Raw genomic sequence first — 20,636 nt, forward strand, 5'->3', positions numbered from 1 at the left:
GCAAAAGGGGCAAGTGACTACGACTGGTGGAGAGAGGGGGGATGCCTTGGAATATAAAACCGTCTCCAGAGCAGGCGAGCAGGCTGTTCGGATGACAGCCGTGCTGTGCTTGTTCTCTAGGCGCAGCGCTTGAAAATAAGCATACGCATTTTTGTTATCTTAGTAATGCTATCTGAGAAAGACTTATAGCCCCAATGCCTCAGCACCGTACCTCAGCAACTTCATTTCGGCTTGCGATTTTACATTTTTTGGAGAACAAAATCTGTCTGCCCTACCATGTGTGCCTAACTGTTAAGTGTTAGTCTGACAATGTTAGAAGTTTCCAAAAAATATCTGTCTCCAGCATGACATTTAGAGAAGGACTGTTTAAAGGAAAACATCAGATGATAAATTCTTTTCTCTGTTCAGCAAGTGCACATCCACTAAAATCAATTGAGCTTGTTTAGACTTACAGGTCATTACCTTGTTTTACCAAGGTGACCTACTCTATTAAAAAAGAATATTAAAACCAAGTCAAATTTACTTCTTGTTGTTTTTCATGCCTTATACTTTGTTCAGCTTCAGAAGGAAGCCTGTTTCACATCTTCCTGCAGTCGGTTTGACTTCTGGATTTGGTGGCAAAATATTTCAAGTTGAAAGAAAAATGGAGTTTCTTATGGAGATTATTTAAATTTTGTGGCAAATTGAACTTTAATCTTGATGTCAGTATGTATAAGGACAAACTTCTCAACTCCATTTAGGAAAAATTCTGATAAAACTGATTGAAATTGCAATTCTTGTTCCCAGAAAAATTATTAAATCTGTGTAACTATTTTCATACCTCTGTGGACTGAATTGCAGTATGCAGAATGCATAGGAAGGGAATCAACAATATTACCTGGAAATTTTGAAATGTTTTGTTTTAAATTCATTTGGTAGTGTTTGGCATCCGCTGGACAGCCTCAAGAGACTTATGGGAATTGTAATTCAAGGGACATGTGAGAGGACTGGGGAGATCAAAGATACGGACCATTTCCACAGGAGGAGAGGGTACACGGACAGAAGAGGCAATGAGAGGGATATGGTACAAGTTTGAAAAATCGTGATTGGCATGGTAGCTAGGAATCGTTATTCACTATTTCTCAGTGAAAGGACTGGAAGACACCCAATACCAATCTGAAATAAAAGTTTTGAAATTAATCTAGGAAGTCCTTTCTTCACGCTATGTGTAATTAAATTGAGGCTCTCATTGCTGCAGAAAGTTCTGGTGGCTGGAAATATAGATGGATTTAAACAGATTGAAATATTCATTTGAAGAAGCATAAAGTTGATATTACAGTGCTTTGGATGCAATCTGTAGCTCAGGAAGTCCTGAAAATGGCACATTTTGGGGAACTGGGACAATATGTCAGAAGAAGCAACTAATTACTAATTTTCTTGTATCATCTTACCTCTTCTACTGACCACTGTAAAAACACAAATATATACTAAATTAATATTTTATCTGCCCCAGATATAATTATTCTTTTGTTCTTATGAAATATTTATCACTTCTAGTAAGCTGGGCTCTCTCCCATTTATCCTGTCAGGTACCATTCATATATTTACTTCTGTAGTTCACTTTTGCAGTTTAACTGGAGGGAAGATATTGAAGCATTTGGGAGATAACATCAGACAAGGAAAGCTAGCTCGAAGGGGAATACTCCAGTCTACTTCCCATGAGAAGACAGTATGGGAAGCTCAAGTGGCTACTGAAAGAAGTTGAACTGACGCAAAACAAAATACTCCTCCTCTGACAAATCAACTGCTTGGCTTGGATTTGACTCAAGATTATTTTTATAACAGACAAATTAGTTTTGAAACAAAAAATTACAGGCTTTGTTACAGAAAAAACTCTTCTATAGAGATTGGATTTTCCATTTCCCAAAATGTGCTGCTTAGGTTAGTTTATTGATCATTGCAAATGGCTTTCTCTAGGAGCACAAAACAGTAACCAGGGTTGCTAATCATCTAAAGGTGGTTCTCACCCCCCACTTCTGAAACAGCATTCCATACGTTTGGCTTGTTTCAACCTGGAGGTGGATCTTCCCTGACAAGGTTTAGGACCATATGGTAGAACTGACATAGGAGGAAAGTGGTCGAAGGAAGAATAGGAAGCGGAGCCCTTGGAAAACGCAGAAGCAGCAGAGAGGGCACTAGAGCAAAGCCGGATGACTCTGAGAGACAAGGGCTTCTGCTGTCAATCCTCACTTGATAAAGAGCTGCTCTCCCCATGCATACATTTTTGTGCCCTTAGCTAATGCTGTCGCTCTGGGAGCTGATGTGACCCCTCTGTGGGTTCCGTTTCTCCCAGAAGAGAATCAAGTCCCTTTCACACATACGCAGCACATGTTGTATATGGTCTAATTGCAATGTTGTTCCCTGTTTGAGGGATGAACAAAAAAAAGGGGACTTGCTGAAGTGTTGGTGGTTGGTGTTGGTAGCATCTTGCTGTGCTAGCAGTGCCTAGTGAAGCACAGTCCCAGCTGCCCACCCTCTCATCCATCCCTCTCTCTGTCTTTGAGCATCCTCAGCCTGCAGCAGCACAAGAACGGAAGGTCACTTTTAAAATGTCCCACACTGCCCAGCGGAGGTGTTGGGCCAGATCACATAGGTCCACTGAAACCCTTTCATACTTGGTGTAGTGAAACAGGATTGTCCTTTCACCCTATTCACTCATCAGAGGAGATGGAGAAATGCCAGTCTGAATTCCTTTGGCTTGGATTCAGCAATGCCTTTGAGTAAGAGTCAGCAAAGCTTGTTTTAAGTTAATGATTGTGCTGCACGCAGTCCTCATGGAGAACATGTGCAAGGGATCATGTTCCCCTTTTATGCATATGTCAGCCCTTGAGAAAAGTAGAATGAGATGAATAAAACCACTTCATCAAGATTATTTCTGAGAATTTTCCACTGAGTCATCCAAGTTTCATTTCTTTCAGAATTTAAATGATCTATATAGTTGTGTTTTGCCTCCTGCAAATAAATACATATGCAAATGAATGAGGGAAAGGAAAATAGTATTTTTGTGAGTTGGTGCTGGTCACAAAAGAACTATTGTGTTACTTGTTTGTTGTTGTATTTTTTCTCTTTATTTGTCCACGCTAGGAATAATTCATATTGTCAAGTAAAAAGACACTGCAATTACTAATCGCCTTAAATAATGCTGCTGCTTTTTGAAAAGAGAAAAGCAGCATTTGGACTAAATTCTGACCCCGCATTATAAATCAGTGTTAGTCACAAGCATATTTATTCAATATTCTCCTTCTCTAGCTATTTTTACAGTAGGAAGAAAAAGACAAATTTATACAAAAGAATAGATAGGTAAGTAATATTTTTCTTTTTGCTTATCTTTTATTATTGTTGTTGTTGTTGTTGCTATTATTATTTACGCTTAAGAAAGGAAGAAATGCTCTGCTGGGCCAGACCAGTGGCCCATCTATCTCAGGACTATTTCTTAGAAGTGCCATAGGGAAGGACACGTGAGCCTATGCACTTCCAGCAATCCAGTCCCCTCGGCTCTTTGACATCCAGAACTGCAGTACTAGATGTTTTAGGACTAGGCAGGAATGTACCCCCTTTTAGTCCATTTGATGACCTGTTGACTATGAGTTTGTCTAATCCTTAACCTGCTGATACCTCTAGACAGGAAATTGGAAATATAAATAAATAAACAAACAACTAATGTGAAAGAGCGCATTCTTATCAGGTTTAAATCAATGCTTTACAATGTAAAGGAAATTATTTAGTAAAACACACCATTTAAACAATCTTAAAATGTTTTATAGAATCACAGAATTTGACCAAATAGCTCTTATTTACACATAAGATCTAAACTCACTGTAGCATAATTTGCGATATTCAGATAGACGGGTATACAATTTATTTTGAAATATAACAGCTATAGCTATGAATTTAATCCTCTCAAGAATGCCAAGTATGATAAAACAATCTTAAAACTAAGTGTTCGTAAGTTTAATTGAAGAGAGTTAAAGTACTTAGGACCTTGCTATATTCTAAGTAAACTGTTTATGCAGTATCATATGGTCAACAACTTTGACTCACAAGTGAAGTGAAATGTTTTTAACAAGGTTAAGCAAATTATTTACCAATCTGATTTTCATAAGGACTCAGTCTCAGTATAGATCAGAAGCATGAAAACAAATTACAGTTCCTTTTGACAGATGTCTTTGTTTCTGATAATTACTCTCCCAATATTATATTTGGGCTACCTGCTAAAACTTCCTTTTTCTTAAAGGCAGAGAAGGAGCTAGATACTTAGTGCTTCAAAAGTAGGTAAAACATGTTAACACAAAAAAACATTTTAGCAGCCCCCACAGTATGTCCAGTATGGCTTGCTTGTGAATCCCTATTACAAACCTATGGTAATGGTATTGCATGTGGGTAGTTTTGCCCTGTTTTTCAAAAAGGGTGCTGAGCATTGAAGATAGCTTTCTTCGGGTGCTGCAGCTGCGGAGAGTCCCTGAGGCCATGGGACCTGAACTAAGGTTTATCACTGCATAAGGATATGACATCCATCTTAATTTTCATTGAATACAGTGTTTTGGAAAATTATTTGACAGGACATGAGACAAGAACTGCTCTACTCAGGCATCTCGGTTCATGATTCTGGGTAGCACAGAAGTGCCAAAATGCATTGGTTTTCAGTTGCTGTTATTCATATATGGTTTTGACAATGAAGGCATTATTATATCGGATTCATTCAAGTATCATGATTAGGTGCCTCATCACTTTACAAAAATTACGTCCTATCAATAACTGTAATGACAGTAAGATTTCATATGGGATCTCTGTAGAAAGATATGTGTATTTGATTTTTAAACGTAATCTGATATATTTACAGCCTGTGGTAATTATTGTTATGCTTTTTTTCAGGGGAAGTAACTAACAGCGCTCATTGTACCTTGACTGTCCTGCAGACTCCAGGTAGGTCCTGCTATAGTTTGGCAACTGGAGCCGTTCTTGAGTCTTGCCTAGCGTAAGGGGATTTTTGGAGGAAGGTTTCTCATTAACTATACTCACAGGAAATTGCTACTCAGAAAGGGCTAGGCAACGACTAGTTTATCAGAGAAACCTCTGAAAGCTAAGACTAATGGTATTGAAAACTTACATTTAGAAACATGTACGTGAGAAAGTTGCAAGTTGGTTTTATATTGCATGGAAGATTTTATGGAGCACTTAATGTTGCACCTATTACTACGTGTTCTCCTCTTCATTTTAGCAGTGTTAAATCAGCACGACTGCAGCAAATAGCTCAGATACTGTCTAACTAAACTAATACAGTAAATTCCTGGGAGAGCAATATGCCAGAACTTGACACTAGCTAATCATACGGTTTTCAGGGAAACATCTTTTTCATTTGGTACCCAAAATTTCCAATAGCAAGATGTAGCCAACTTACAGGTATAGCAAAAAATGCTTGAACTAGCACTGTTAGGAAATTATTGCTTGTAAAGACTGAGTAGAACTCAGCTTTCCAATTAAAACGATTTGTTTTAACTTTAAATATATTTAATCTGTGTTAGTAATGAAAATAGATCAATAGAATACAAGCTGAGTGCTTAAAAGAATCTTAGGGATTCTTTCAGCCCATGTAGGAAATAAAACATTCTTATGTAAAAGTTGTTATTCCTGAGTTAGGGCATTACCAGAACTGAGTAATGTAGGTGATATTTGGTATTGAAGCAGAAGAAATCAGTACAAATCATGGTGCTCAAAAATGGTTTAACATTCAGGGAATAAGTAATTCTTAAAAATAAATTTTCCTTTTTTTGAAGACACTATGTAGAACTGGCATTGGGATGGGACAGTTCTAGACAATCACTTTCAATCAAACATATTTTATACCATATGAAGGAAGCAGAATTATATAGGCCCTGCATCTCTTCTGCACACAAATTCCTGTGAATCAAAGCCTTGACTGATGCTCTTTGTGGAGATTAGCCTTCAACAATCCAAGTAAGTTCAAAAGCTTCATACCTCGTTCAATCTCCTTTTTCATTTTGTTCTTGTGTTTATATGTTATCTCACATCTACCTGAAATTGCAAAGACTATCTTTTTCTATTACTATATTCTTTTTATATATTCTGAGTTCTTTAGGGGTTTAAATTCTAGGAGCTAGAAATGGGAACATAAAAGAAGCATATGAATGCTAACAATTTCTGTTTTCACTTGTAGCATCAAAATCTTTTCAAGCAATTCAATAGTGGTGAACCCACAACATATGGATTATGAAATACATGTCATATATGTACATGTATGTACATATACTATTTCTACAGTGGGCAACTTTAGAAGGTTTATGTGCTATCAATATCTTAGAAGTTGTATCCGCCATTAAAATGTCAACCAAGTCACAATGGTCAAGACTTTCCCAGAGAGTTGTTAGGTTCCCAAATCCTGATTAGAAATAGATATGCAGGAAGTTAGTTAATTTTTAAAAGCTCTGAAGACCTACTGATTTCTTCAGTATGATACAATTATATATATTTACATTTCCAGAGATAACAGCACTCTGGGAAGAGCTGTGTACTTTGTACCCTGTAAAGGAAGGAAATTGGGAGCTGTGCTTCCCAGCCAATTTCCTTTACTGGAAACTTCTGGGTTCTCAGCACCTTTTGCTGAAAAGCAGCCTCTTACTTAAGTCACAAAATTTTGCTACGTACAAACTTCCATAACCATTGTAGCGTTGCAGTTAATTAAAAAAAGAAAAGATCTGTGTTCCTTACATCTGGAAGTGTCCAATGCTTTTACCTGCAGAATTCTTCAGGAAACTGGTACTGGTTTGTCCATGGCATTGTACACGCTGCGATATGTGGTATCCCAAACTGCGTGGGTTGGGAAAGAAAAAAGAAGTCTGGGCTGCTTTTCATGCTTAATGCCCAGTAAATGTTAATGTATTATATAATTACTTTGTGTCCAATTTCATTAGTCATTCTGCTCTCTGCATCATATATCATTGATTTCTCATAAGCTAGAAGTGTACTTTGCTCAGCAGCCAAAGGTTTGCTACTAAGGATTTTTAACTTTCTGCCAGATGGTTTCTGCTAATTTCTGAAAAAAACCCTCCTCCATCCAGGTTTAACCTTAAACACAATTCTTCTCATTTTATCCCCAAGTTAAGCGCAGGTCAGTGGCATACATTTCTGCAGTCTTGACAGATGCAGTAGGTGATTCCTTAAACAAACGCAAACCTAAGTAGAGGCAATATTTGCACAGATAGCTATCAAGTCAAACAAAATAAGCCCCCATTTCATTACTGGACGCGGTGCAATAAGCACATCCAGCCTCTGAACAGAAACACATTTCTTCTGGTATTTCAGCCCTAGAACATATTGAAGGATCCCCGTGGCCAAATAAAGTAAGTTGAAAAACCATGTGTAATGAGAAGCAGGATATTATCCTGTGCGTCACTTTTATGGGGTCACATGCCTTCTAATGTTAAAGCTGGATCATATAGCACTTTAGTCACACACTAAGTAAACACTGAATCGCCCCTCTTCCTGTCCCTGCTCCTTCCTCCCTGACCCTCAGAGGAACAGTGGAAAGCGCAAAAGAAAGGGAAAAAAGACAACTTACATTTGCTAGGATTTAGCTTCTGGCAAGAGACATTATAAGGAATTCATTTCCTGGCACATAATTTACATGTCCAGTCCTCCCTCCCACTCCTTTTTTTTCTCCCACCCTTCCCCCCTATTCCCCCTCCAAGCTGTCTTTTCCCTCCACAGCGTTTGCCGCAGCTTCCTGCCGTATGTTTGCTTTCTATTTTCATATCCATGGGAAAGGAATCTGCTCTAGCACAAGGCTGCTATGCTGCCGGTGCCCGTGCTGGCTGCTGCTGCCACCTCTAGCTTAGGCCACAGGTATGTGGAATTCATTAAGTGATGGTGAAGCATCGAGCAAATGACAGTCTTTAAATCTGAGCAGAGTCAGCTGGAGAAATCTCTTCTCTTTGAGGTTTTTGCTTTCTGCTAGCGAGCTCCAGACAAAATAAAATAATTTTCAATTTTAAATATTTAATCTAAATCCTGTTTTAGGGTTTTATTTTGGGGAAAAGACAGTCATGTCCCTCTTGCTCATTAAAGGGCTCTCTGTTGTGTATCTTTGATGCTGCTTTGGGCAGCTCTGCTACTTTGATCCTCTTAGAAATAGGCTCATTACAACATCCACCTCGCAGAGTAACACTTCAAAGAGCTTTGCGAAGGACAAAGGGAGGAATTTAGAAACAGAGCCAAGTGGCTCTCAAGTATCTTGACTAAATTAACTTTGTATTAAGAGTTACTGGCCCAGTTGCAATTTCGAGAGGAGGAAACAAAGAAGTAACTCTGTGTGCTTCCTTCATGCATTTTATATCAAATTAATAAACGCACTTGAAATCTTCTAGGACTCTCTGCCATAACTTCTGCTAAACTAGGCAGACACCACAGTTGTCACATCAAACTTAACAGTTGCTCTGGAGTTGTTAAAAAGGCGGATTGGTGTTACTACTCGATTTATATTGTTCAGAACGATAGAGCCAACGTTAATCAACCAGTGAGATTAACAGAGGAAATAGGCAGTTCTCAAAATCATTATCTCCAGAAATAGCAGTAACCACATACATTTTCAACACTCTCAAATCTATCATAGCTGCAATGATTAGTATTATTGGTCATTCTCCAATCTAATTTCATTACTTCTGACATGTTGGAGTTAGGACTTCAGTTAGGAAGTCATTACCATTACAACATATTATTTGTACTATGTGCTTTCAGCACAAATCACAGTGCTAGGTGCTGTACCAATAGAAGCTACTTAAGCGGCCTTGTCCCAGAGAAACTACAATGCCAATTAGAGACCTCAGCCGATACCCTGAGTGTCATAGTCATGCTGCCTAACAGGAGTGGGCAAGGCAGTCTAGCCCTTGTGCGTGACTATGAGCTTAGACTCTCAGCTCATATTGCCATAATCCCTGGCGTGAGAAGGTTTTTTTCTTTTGAAATATCAGATGACCCTCGTTTAAGTGGTAATGATTCTTGACATAAACCCTTTGCATTTGCTGTAAGTCAAATGCAGATGTCATTCACTACTCTAACCACTGGAACAGCCTTTGAAAACATGTATATTGGTCTCTCTCAAAGGCAGCACAAGGACAAGACAAGTTCACTTGAAAGTTCTGATTTTATTATTTATTCTACTTATTCTGCCTTTTGAACACCTTCACCAGAAGGTTTTCTGAACAAATCAGAGCATCATTTGTCTGAGGTCCCAGTAACATAATCTAATCATGGCAATACTTAGTTAGGCTTGAGTCATTCTTAGTTTAGAAAATTATCCTTTAACTAGCAGGTGTTTTACAGTACCTAGTATTACAATGCAAGCTGTGCATTCTGCTGTGAAGGTATAGTAAGCGTGGAATAAACAGAGAAAAACCACCAGGAAGCCTGCACCTCTTAGGTGCCAGGATGGAGGGTGCAGATGGCTGCCATTCATTAGGCCTAGACTGCGTTCATTATGTGATTTATTGCTCCAGAAGAACTGTCATAGTCCCTTGCTCACGCATATTTCTACTCTATCTTCCTAGCAATCCTTAAAATGTACTTATGTGTCTCCTTGAACCATTAATTTCCTTCTTGCAGAGAGTTATCACTGAATTTAATCAAGGAGCTATGATTTTACTGGGAAAACAGGATAAACTTTTGCTAATACACAAAATTTCTTTCAAAATAAAGAAAATCAGAGTTTATGTACATTTGGTCTACTCACATGTATTTCTTTTGAAGTGTCAATTCAGTGCTAATATAATTTCAAATTCTTCTTCATGTGGGTTCAACAGGATTCCCAGGATTTCCATTCGGGTGAAGGAAAACAGAGAATGAAAACATGACTTTGATTGATCCCTAACATGACGAAATTTGAGGTAGAGCATTTGGGGACCAACAATGAAGCTATTCATTGACTTATTCATTCCACTTATTAAGGAATCTACTTCCCAGCCACTCCAGCCCATATCAGCCTACCCAACTGAAAGATATGGTGATCAATCAACTGCTTCAATTTTGTGAACAATTTGTTCTCTGCTGTTAAATGTGCTAAATTGGAGATTAAGCATCGCTACCATTTCACTGTTAGTTTGTCCTATAGCTGCAGCATTCTCCCCAGCAGCAACTCTCACTCTCTTGTTCCCATCTTCAAAGTTATCATTTAAATCTTTAATCTAAGATTCTAAAGAAAATATTGACACGCTGTATATTTCATTTGCATCCTGTATTGCAAATTGCACCTAACTCCATAAGCACTTCTTTCAGATTTTCTGCTAGTCCTTCTGTCCAGTATTTGATATTTTTTTTTGCATAGAATTTCTTGCAAATAATAATGTGAGACAGCCATCTATGTAGCTGCATTACATTCCTTATATCCTTCTTGCGGTAGTTAACGTAATCACATAGTGATTGCTCTACTGAGCTGTCTGTTCTTATAAGTAAATTCTGGGATATATGTAATCAGTCTTCTCTTTACATTTTGTCCGTGAAACCCAAATCCACTTTGCAAGTGCTGTCTTAATTCTGTTAAATTCTGCTCAGCCCTGATTATCCTGAAGAGTGTAGCTTTTTTCCACTCAGTGCAATAGGTAGAGGGTCCACTGGTTTACTTATCATTACTTCAAAGTACATAATTCTTTCGGAACAGTTTGGACTTCTCCTCTGAGCCCTTTGAACCAGGCAGAAGTTTCAGTTTCATTTCTTCCCAATATGGCTGATATGTGGTGCTTCTAGCTCTCCTTAGGCTGGAATGATAGCTCACCCTAAAGTTCTCCTCATCTGTTTCACAACTCCAGCAATGAAACAAAAGTTCTTTCCAGCATCATCTGATTTGACAATTGGAACAACATCCAATGACTAAAACATCATTAGCTTAGTAAGAGACAGGGAGAAATCGTATCCATTTCATAAATAAAAAAGCTACAATAAAGAGGGCTTCGAGTCAGTCTCCACCGATGGACAGCCCAGCCTACCTGGAGATTACTCTAGGGTGGAGTTAGAGAGTTGCCTCTGTTTTGGGACCCTGGAGAGTTACCTTCTGTCCTGGACGTGATACCTCAACATGATACCTTAATGTTCTTTTGTGATTTTCCTTTAATGCAAACCATGTTAAAATCAGCCTTGTTTCTGATCAATCACAGCCTTCCATTCAGAAGGCTGCATAACCTTTACACTTCAGCAACAAGTCTGGAGAATCTGCCTGGCATAGGCAGAACCTGTACTAGAAGTTAGGAGTGTAAGAGTGCAGGCACCTGCAGTGTAACCTAGTTATGTTTGTATATACATGCAGCTTAGGTCCCTGCATGCTGAGTAAACAAGAAAACCTTGATTTGTCCATGTCAGTCTTGCTTTGAACATTGATCACTGCCTTGCCTGGAAGAGAAGGCATCTGTATAAAGAGATGAATCTTCTTTCTTCAAATAGCAGAAATGTCTACTGAGTGCTGTGTTGACTCTGGGATCAAGTCTTCCCTTCAGGAGAATGGTCTTTAGGTAGAGTAGCAGTTCCCTGTTTGTACTGCACCTGATCTCTGAAGGAATTTCCCAAAGCAAAGACCAGGCTATAATGCAATTTCCTAAAACTTTCCCACTTTTATTCTGTCGCTGGCCAGAGAGGTTATGGGCACTGACAGCAAGTCTCAACGGCAATATTTTCTCCACCAGTATATCACTGACAGAGCCAAGTGGCCCAAGCGGTGACAAATAGAGCCCTTTCAAAAATGCAGTTATTCCTCACTATTTCATTCACATTCCTATTGGCATGGGGATGCTGTCAACATTGTGGTTTTGATATAGCAGGGCACTAACACAGTGGTTGTTATGACCTCCTCCTATGTAGAGAGGTATTCCCTTCCCTGACTGTGCTAAGCAAAGCTAGAAAAGCTTGAGATATTCTGAAATATTCTTCCACTTTTGAACTGACCTTTGTCATTTCTGTCTCTAAATCTATGGTGTATCTTTTCACAAGAAACTCAGAAGTGTTTGAACAGAATACTTGCTGATTGACAACTTGCCTTGAGGAAATAAACTTTTGCAACTAAACTCCTGGAAAAAGCTCTTTTAGGGCAGTTGGAGGTTTACTGTCCTGATGGGCTACAATACTGTCTTGAGGGTGATTCTTTCAAAGTCAGCTCTTCCTCTAAATTTCTCACCATTTTTAACACAGTTGACCTTTAGGCAATGAAATACTGGTTTCAATTCACATCTTAGCTCTTCTCAGTTCTTCCCCCAAAAGTAGACCCTAATCTATATTTCAGCTTCCTTTTAATATCTGTTTCAGGCATAGCCTCATGGAGAAATAGACTGAATTTTACAAAGTTGTTAGCATACCCAAAGGAACATCCATGCCCAGTATATGAGGAAACCCAACTTTTACTGATTGCTTTGGTCGGCTCCTAATGTTTAAAACCTCTCTGCCGTGCTCAAGCAAGTAAGATTTTCCTTGGAAATATTAGGTCTTGTATTTCACCATCTATTCCATTCTCCTACTTCTCTATCTATTTCGCTGTTGACTGAAGAAGATCCTGTTAGAACAAATCATACTGCATTTTAAAACCTGCTTACTAGAAAGCTGAGTTTAGTGCTTGTACAATTTTATTCTATCCTATTTTGAGCAATGTAGCAGCCTCTGTAACAGATTCAAAAGCAGCCAGTAGTGGCTTATATTGCATTATTAACAAATCCCTTGATTTGCTGGAAATCTTGATCACGTATGAGTTTTCGAAAAAATATGCTATTTGCAGCTGCCGTCCTTTGGGCAACTTTTCTTCCCCTTCGGTCCGTCTCATAAAGATGGGTAGATTCTTCAGATATAGCTGCTTTAATTGTGAAGCACTCTTACCAGCACTATGAGTGCATCTCATTCATCATGCAGTGTCCTGGAATGTCATCCTTCTACAACGTATAAATATATTTCTATTTTTAAGACAACTCATCACTTCCATATAAGGAGAAATCAAATCCTGCCATGTATCTCAAAATTGTGACATATCTCTGAGAAACTGTTGCCTAACGACACTTTACAGTTCATAGTGAGTTTCTCTCTCAAAATCTTAGGTTTATCGACTTCTGAAATTTTCAAAAGCTGAAATTCATAGTGGTAGGAATATATTCATGAACTTGGACTGCTTTCTCATGGGAATGTAGTTTATCATCTATTTGTTTAGTTTCTGAGGAAAAAAACCACTTGTTTTTATCAGGGAAGCTAAGAAATCAGAGGCAACTGTAAAAGACAAATAATGGAAAGGGCTGACAAAGTGGGACTGGAGGGAAAGGAATGTGCTAGGCTTTTTTCTGCCTTTAGTGATGCTTAGTCCTCATTTTACCCCAAAACTACTACTTGCATTTTCACGGGGAACTACATATCCTTGTTCCTTTGTGGCAGAAATAAACCCCAGTGATCTGAGTTCTTTTCCAAGACTAAAAGTTACTTTTTTTTTCCTTTGATAAAATGTCATTCTAAAGGCCTCTAGATAAATAGATATTATAAGCAACCTAAGATTTCTTGCATTGTGTGCAGGCTACATTCTAAATGGACTAGATGATTGTTGTAGGTCCCTTCCAACTGAACTATACTATTCTAAAATATCTTGAGAGTTGATACTGTACAACAGTATCTAGGTGCTTGTGTTTACTATAGACTTCTGTAGCAGTAGCAGATTGATTAGTTTCCTGTCCATACCTTTTACAGATTTCCATAGTAGAAAGACTTTTTTGGCTTAATTGCACACATTTAATAGAAAAAGGCTCCATTTTAAATACAACTTGATATTTTTGAAAAAACCATATTTTAACACTTATTAGTTTAAGAAGAAGCATATTGAAGTATTTATTTTTACTTACAACAAAGTCAAAATTAATCCTCTGGCAGGATGACAGATTCCACTTGCAAATGTATTCTGAAACTTCCGTATGGATTTTTCTAAGGTATTTACTGAAATTATCAATCATATTTCCTAATCGATGGATCATTTGAACATCTAAGGCAAATGAACCTAGACAGATCCATAAAAATGGAATTTCAAAGTTATATCTGCAACATGGGCTTATCAAGATTATATACACAGAGTGAATGCATTGTGCTTAGCTGGCTATTTTCTCAATACAAAAACACAAGTAAGCATCTCGTGGCTAATGTAAATCGTGTATAAATATAGAATTCTCTAGTAATTAAAAATTAATTTTTGTCTATGAATTCCTGATTTTTTTGTGTTCATGCAGCTTGGGACAGGCAGCGAGTTGTTAACCTGCTAAGGTATGTGAAATGGGATAGCTTACATCATCTGGGGTTACTGTGCTGTTTGCATGGTCATTAAGGAATGGATGAGATAGTTGAGCTTGATGAGACAGTACCCTCTGTGGCTGGTCCTGCTGCCGCCTGCAAGACCTCCGGGTTCCTCTGACTACTATGGGGTCAACAGAGCAATCACTGTGCCAGGCACTAGACAAAAAGTCAGACAGCTTCTTTCTGCAAGATGAAAAATGAGATGGCAGGGTTCAGTGATTAAGGCAGTGGTCAAAGAGATTAATGTGACCAAACTGAGACACTAAACTGACCAGACATAATTCACAAACTAGTATTACTCCAGATAACATGACAAAGTGCTCTGGCCCAGGGAGATCTATTTTTGATGTACTAGCATCTGAACAAGAAAACTGGAATTAATAGTCACATAATTTGTTTCCCACTCCCACCGTCTTAAATTATTGGACAGGGCTGATGGGAGAGCACAGAGGCTTAATGCCAAGGCTGATGGAAACTGACCCATTTCAGTTTGCATGTGACTGGCAAGGTGGATTTTAGAGAAACTGTGGCAAAAAGCCTCACGTTTCCACTGATGAACGCTCTACAATTGATCTCTCAAAGACAGCAGATGGGAAACAGAGTGAAGCTTTTCTAATACACTGGAACAGAGAGGGACACTTCCAAACCAAATAAATAACAAGATGAAAGCATAGCAAAGAGCACCTTTATAAATGTGGGTACCAAAGGGCTACGAACTCAGCTATCAAAGTGAAGCCTTCATTTTCTATCTTTTTGCAATCACCAGCACTGTCATCAGCCATGCAGCAAATGGCATCTCACTAAATGCAAAGCAAATTCATGCCTGATCTACACATTGACTGCAAGTACTTGTAGAACGAGACATAAGATTATGTTGTCAATTTAATGAAAGTGTGAGGTAAATATGTTACACTGGGTTTGAGGTATTGATATATTCCTTTTTCTAACATTATGTGGAAACTAAGTTGATCTCCTCAGTGTTAAAAGTGTGATTTAGAGTCATCTCTGAGCAACGTGTACATAGCCGCCTTCTAGCAGCTTCAGTCTCAAAACTATAATTATTATTGCTGAAGGCTGGGCACAAGTTAATATGCTCTGCCTCCACAATTTCTGGACTGAAACTGTTGCTGAGGGAACAGATATATCTTTTTCTATCTGCATAAATCTGATACAAAGTAATTATATTGGGGTTTACATCAGCTTAGCTAAATTGGTTCATAATTTAAATCAATGTAAGATGTCAGAAGTGGTCCTAGGTTTCAGAAACAGAAGTTTCTTACAATGCTTGCTCAAGGCCATGGAGCAGCAGCCTAGGTATGGAAGGCCACTATACTTGTAAGTGACCGTTGTGAATTAAACTCGGGTAAAAACAACTCAAAAATGCTGTCCATAATTTGCTAAGTCTCTTTTGCACAAGGATAATAATATTCTTCTGAAGTGGTGCCATGTTACTACTATACTGCTTGTTGCCAGCCAACAAATTGTTTGTGGTCTTTTTTTTTTTCTTTACTCCTAAAAAGCAGGTTTTTAATGGCTGTTTCTGCCTGGAATTATTTGTCCTTTAGACAAAATGGTGTCGTCTTTCTCTTCTTAGCAGGTACAGCTGCAAACACTGTTCACTAACTGAACTAAAGTATTTTTCAGGCAAGGTGACAGGTACGTAGATGGTACGAGCTGGCAATTTTGCAGGTATTAGCTGGCAATACCTGAAATGCATTCTAAGAGTCAGTTGTGAAATAATTTGCAGGCAAGTGACTTCTCTGTATGTATATATGTCTATATGGTATTCTGTATGTATATATATCTATATGATATTTTCTTTCTGGCAGACCTGTTGTTCTGCCCACCTTGTGTAGCTGCATTTGTGAGATGCAATGTAATGCTCCATTTCTCACCAGCTTAAACGTGGGATCAGCCCTGCACTAACCATGGCCATATAGCTCCCAGGCAGCTCACAGACAGGCTGAACTCAGGCTATTTTAGAGCCCAGTCAGACAGCACTCACATGGGCCTGCAAAACTCTATATAGGATTTAACCTTCATTATGTCAAAGGGGCCTTTGAATATTCATTTCTTTTCAGAAATAATGGTTCTGAAAGTTCCCAGCGTTGGCTATGTGGTAACATTTTGCTCCCGCTAGTCTCACCTATAAAGATGAAGGTCAGGATCGAGTGGATGAGTTGATTGTAGCACAATGTAATGTCTACTGGCCTATTTTTACCCTTAGAAGGAGCTAGAACCCTCTATTCACATTTTATATTCATTTATGCCTATTTGCTAAGTAATTCTTTTCTTCTTCATCTTTCTATACCCTGACACCTTAATCTTGCTGACATCTTACAATAGTTAATGAGAAACAGCTCCCTGTCTTTTCGTTGCTCGCTTTCCCTCTCTTAACACTAAGACATCGGATGATAGTTTACTTTGCAAGACTTGAAAATGTTGTGTTGTACTTCTCTTTTGAAGAATACATATATATTAACAGAGCTCAAACCAAGACCAATAATGACAGCCTTATAAACATGATTACTAGCTAAGACACAAGTACAGACACTCTCTTGAATATATCACCCAGCTATTATTTTCAGCTCCAGACCTGAAAGCAATTTCCATATTTTATAGACAAAACCATGACACCTATCTCTAGGAGAAGCACAACCGATCTAATATCTTTGGAAACACAATATGTCTTCTAAATAACACTGGTTCAGGGATATCTATAAACTCTCTGTCATGAGGGTATTTCACTAATTCCAGTTCCTTTGAAGTCCATCATCTACTTAAGACATGCAAATACTTTTAACAAGCAAGATCTCTGGCTCTAAAGAGACAAGGTACTCTGAGAAAACAAACAATTAAACTCTGTTAAGCTAGTGCTTAAGACCTAATGTAATCAACACCGAAAGAAAAAACAAAACAAAACCAACAAGGGGTTGAATTTGTTCTTAGTATATTTTCAAAAATCTGAATAAGAAAATCCAGGTGGCTGAATAAACCATAAACTACTGCTTATGCTATTAATGTGAAAGAAAGAAATAGCAAGTGGGCAGGTTGCACTCGCGGCACTCTCGGCAGAGGTGGCTGTGCGGGCCTTTTCCTCGGTTTCTCTCTGTGTGCTGAAATCACGACAGGTGATTTCAGTATTAGGAGAATGATTGAGCCAGCCACTGCTGAGCTGAAAAGATATTACCCGTACACCAGGTACACCTTGTCTCTTCGTGCCAGGTTAACTGCTCTATGACTGAAATAAAGAATGTTTTGTTAAAAGAAGTCCTAACTCCACACGGGTCAAGGGAACTACTCTTTTTATTCGAGCAGGGAAGACAGTTGGCTTATGCTAGTGTGCCATATACAAGAAAGATCGCCTGCTTCTTCCAGATAGGAGTCATGCCCAATGATATCTATTCTTCTAGAGTAATATCCAGGTTGTAAATTCAACAGCCTCTCCATGCGTACCGCTTTTTAAGTCCTGTTGAAATTTTGACTGCAGTGTGCCAAGTCTACATCTTTGTAATACCGGCACCTGTGGCAAACAGTAAATCTGTCCAGACTCAGGGTCTGCACCAGTGAGACACCTCCTTGATCTCCTTCTGATCTCGCAGCCTGCCAAAAGTAAGCCAGACCAGTCAAAATTGCTTTAGAGGGTTGCTTCTCAGGTTTGGATGGGAAGTATAATATTCCAATTAATTCTTTTTCAGAAATTGATGGGAAGGGTTTTCCTGGTGATGGCTGTTGTAGAAACTTTTTCTGAATCTAATATATTTATTTCACTGTCTCTTCTCTCTCAGTATTACAGTATTGACAAACTTTTCTTGGCAGCACTGTTCTCACTTGTTTTGTCCACAAGATGTTTAGGCTGTCTGGAAATATACTCCTTTTACACTGTCATTTAAAGCTTTATAACTTAGAAAAATTAGTTAATTTTCTAAGAAAATTATTTTTCTTAAGAAAAAATTAATTTCTAAGAAAATTAATTTTCTTCAGAAAAATGAGTTAAGATGGAAAGATACAACATTTAGAATAAGGTACTGAATAGCAACAAGCATAAAATTTATTCTGCTGTCTGGTGGTTTGAGCTCGGGCTTCTGCAGTGATTTTCTGTTTGCAACTGTTCTAGTTCAAAGCAATAATATATTTTATGTACCTGTGTCTGTCTTATTCCCCATTGAGTTTCTCTCACTGTTCTTGAGAAACCAAACAGTTAAAAAAGATCTTTGATAACATGAACCTCTACCTGATCTGTTGTTCCAAACACAAAGTTTCTGAATATCCTGAGCTAACATACCTTCATTTCTTCCTCAGCAATGGTTCTTTTGAAGATAAACTATTCCTACTCTAATCCATTTTTTGGTTTGTGTGTGCGTGTGTTTGTTTTTTGCAGGTTATTTGGCTTGTAAGTCATAAAGTGTCCTGAAACAAAGGAAACTACCCAAGACATAGTAGAAGCTCTGCTAGCCCACTGATGGCTAGTAGTTCTTCAAACACTGAATTTCATTGCAGAAATTTAGAGCTTACCTCAAAGCTGGACAGTGTATCACTGTGACTGTCATGAGTCGATGCAAAGCTCATCACAGGTAAAACCTTTATGTTTGCTCATACAGATTCAGATAACTTTCCTGGCTGCATAATATATGTAAAATAAAAGTCTTTGGTAAGGATGAAGTGCTGGCTGAATTGCTAGCATGCTAGTATGGCTGACTTCAAAACAAATTCCCATTGAATACTTCATTCATATACCAAGAAATTATCCCAAACCTGGCCAAGAATACAATGCTTTGTGAGCTTCAAATTTGAGGAGAAGCCGTACTGTAGATTAGGACTAGTTCAAAGCCTCCTTAAAATTCTCTTTTGCTTTTACCCACAGGCTAACTCGATTCTTCTTCCCTCTGGTCAGAATGCATGCCAATGAAGGAAAAATTTATTTCCTGAAACCATGCTGCCTTCAGCAATTTCAAATAGCTCTAAATTATGTGTAAGTATCTCATTTCTTATTGATATTTCTCCTTTAACGTTACTGAGTGCATAGGTCTGGACTACTCATTTAGGACTTTTTTTTGTAAATATCAGTTCTAAATTACTAACCCTGTTTGGGCACTTATCGTTATTCAGACTGTCAAGGATTAAGCAAGTATAAAAAGTTCTTGTGTTCTTTTCTTCTCAGTCCTGGCTTATAACTTGAATTTATAAAGCCTTGCAAGCTTCAGATACTTTTAATGTTCTGTCTGCTTTAGCGTTATCATAAAACCTTTTAATATTTCACCTTTGCATTCTTCAGGATGTGACCTTTAGCTTTCTCTGGAAGTACTAAGACAAGAATTAATTCTGCCTCTCCAACAGTATCAAATTTCTCTGTCACCAGCATCCTACTTTTGTTCCATAATCATCCTATTAATGTCTTTCTTGATAGTTTGCTTATCTACATACAGAATTTCAGAGTGTAGATGAGAGGACCTGGGAACAACTCCACATATACATTCAGGTCTAATAGTACGAGGTACACTTAGTAACCCATGGCGCATATGCAAGCTTTTGCACGCTTCTGCTATTCATATAAATGCAACGTGCCTCTCTTGCATGGTATACATCATCATTTGGGTATTTATTACTAAGCATGATGCTGATCAGCCATTCTTGCAATGCCCATTGACTAACGTCTTGAATTTTTTTCATCTACATTTTTCCCATTAGCTGGGGACTTTCACCCTCATATCTTCCGTTTCAACTGTAAGAAAAGAATAGTGCCAATATTGAACTAAATCTGAACATAATTCAGTGTTTGAATCTCTCCCTTATTCCTTGCATTAAAGTTCATTGGGCCAGGACTTAGAGTTTGGTAATGTTTAAAAGTTAAAAATGGAGACATTACAAGTGTCCGCTTTAATGTCGTAGTTAATGAAACATGACTGTTGTTCTTCTAAAATTCACTTCTTTATTACTAAATTCAGCTTATAATTTCCTTTATATATTATATCCTGATAAAAAAATCCCTAACGTATAAATTTTTCAAGCTTTTCTTGCTCCCTTGCTCATTCTTTACATACCAACTTTCCAGAAAGAAAATAGCTGACCAGCTGACTACAGAAATGAAAATGAAAAAAAAAAACCCCTATATAAAAGTATTGTTAAAGAAAATATGCTGCATAAAAGAGAAGTTCCTCATAACTTCTCCCTTATGCTGCTTATCCCTTTTTCCTGTCTCCAGAATCATCCTTTAATCCTACTTTTACATTTTCCTGAAATAAAAGCCTCAAAAGTTGCTGTAATATGGGGAAGTGTCAGCTCTAATAACACATCTG

At 38.0% G+C, this 20,636-nt stretch overlaps 2 long non-coding RNA genes across 6 annotated transcripts in view; one reads left to right on the forward strand and one right to left on the reverse strand.

Moving 5' to 3' along the window:
* The window catches only part of LOC142409474 (uncharacterized), a 47,574-nt gene extending 39,921 nt beyond the window's left edge, over positions 1-7,653 (reverse strand). The window contains exon 1 of the long non-coding RNA XR_012775651.1: positions 7,616-7,653. This is a non-coding gene — a long non-coding RNA (uncharacterized LOC142409474). The remainder of the gene's footprint in view (positions 1-7,615) is intronic.
* Positions 1-20,636, forward strand: part of LOC142409471 (uncharacterized) — a 177,801-nt gene that overhangs the window by 136,934 nt on the left and 20,231 nt on the right. For 4 of the 5 annotated variants that reach the window (XR_012775644.1, XR_012775645.1, XR_012775646.1 and 1 more), the window contains exons 2-5: positions 4,912-4,962; positions 5,814-5,994; positions 18,722-18,914; positions 19,205-19,312. This is a non-coding gene — a long non-coding RNA (uncharacterized LOC142409471). Of the gene's footprint in view, positions 1-4,911; positions 4,963-5,813; positions 5,995-18,721; positions 18,915-19,204; positions 19,313-19,766; positions 19,831-20,636 lie in introns of those variants that run through there. The other variant, XR_012775647.1, reaches the window with a different exon arrangement.

Source organism: Mycteria americana, chromosome 4 (assembly GCF_035582795.1).
Source record: "Mycteria americana isolate JAX WOST 10 ecotype Jacksonville Zoo and Gardens chromosome 4, USCA_MyAme_1.0, whole genome shotgun sequence".
NCBI classification, from domain to species: Eukaryota; Metazoa; Chordata; class Aves; order Ciconiiformes; family Ciconiidae; genus Mycteria; species Mycteria americana.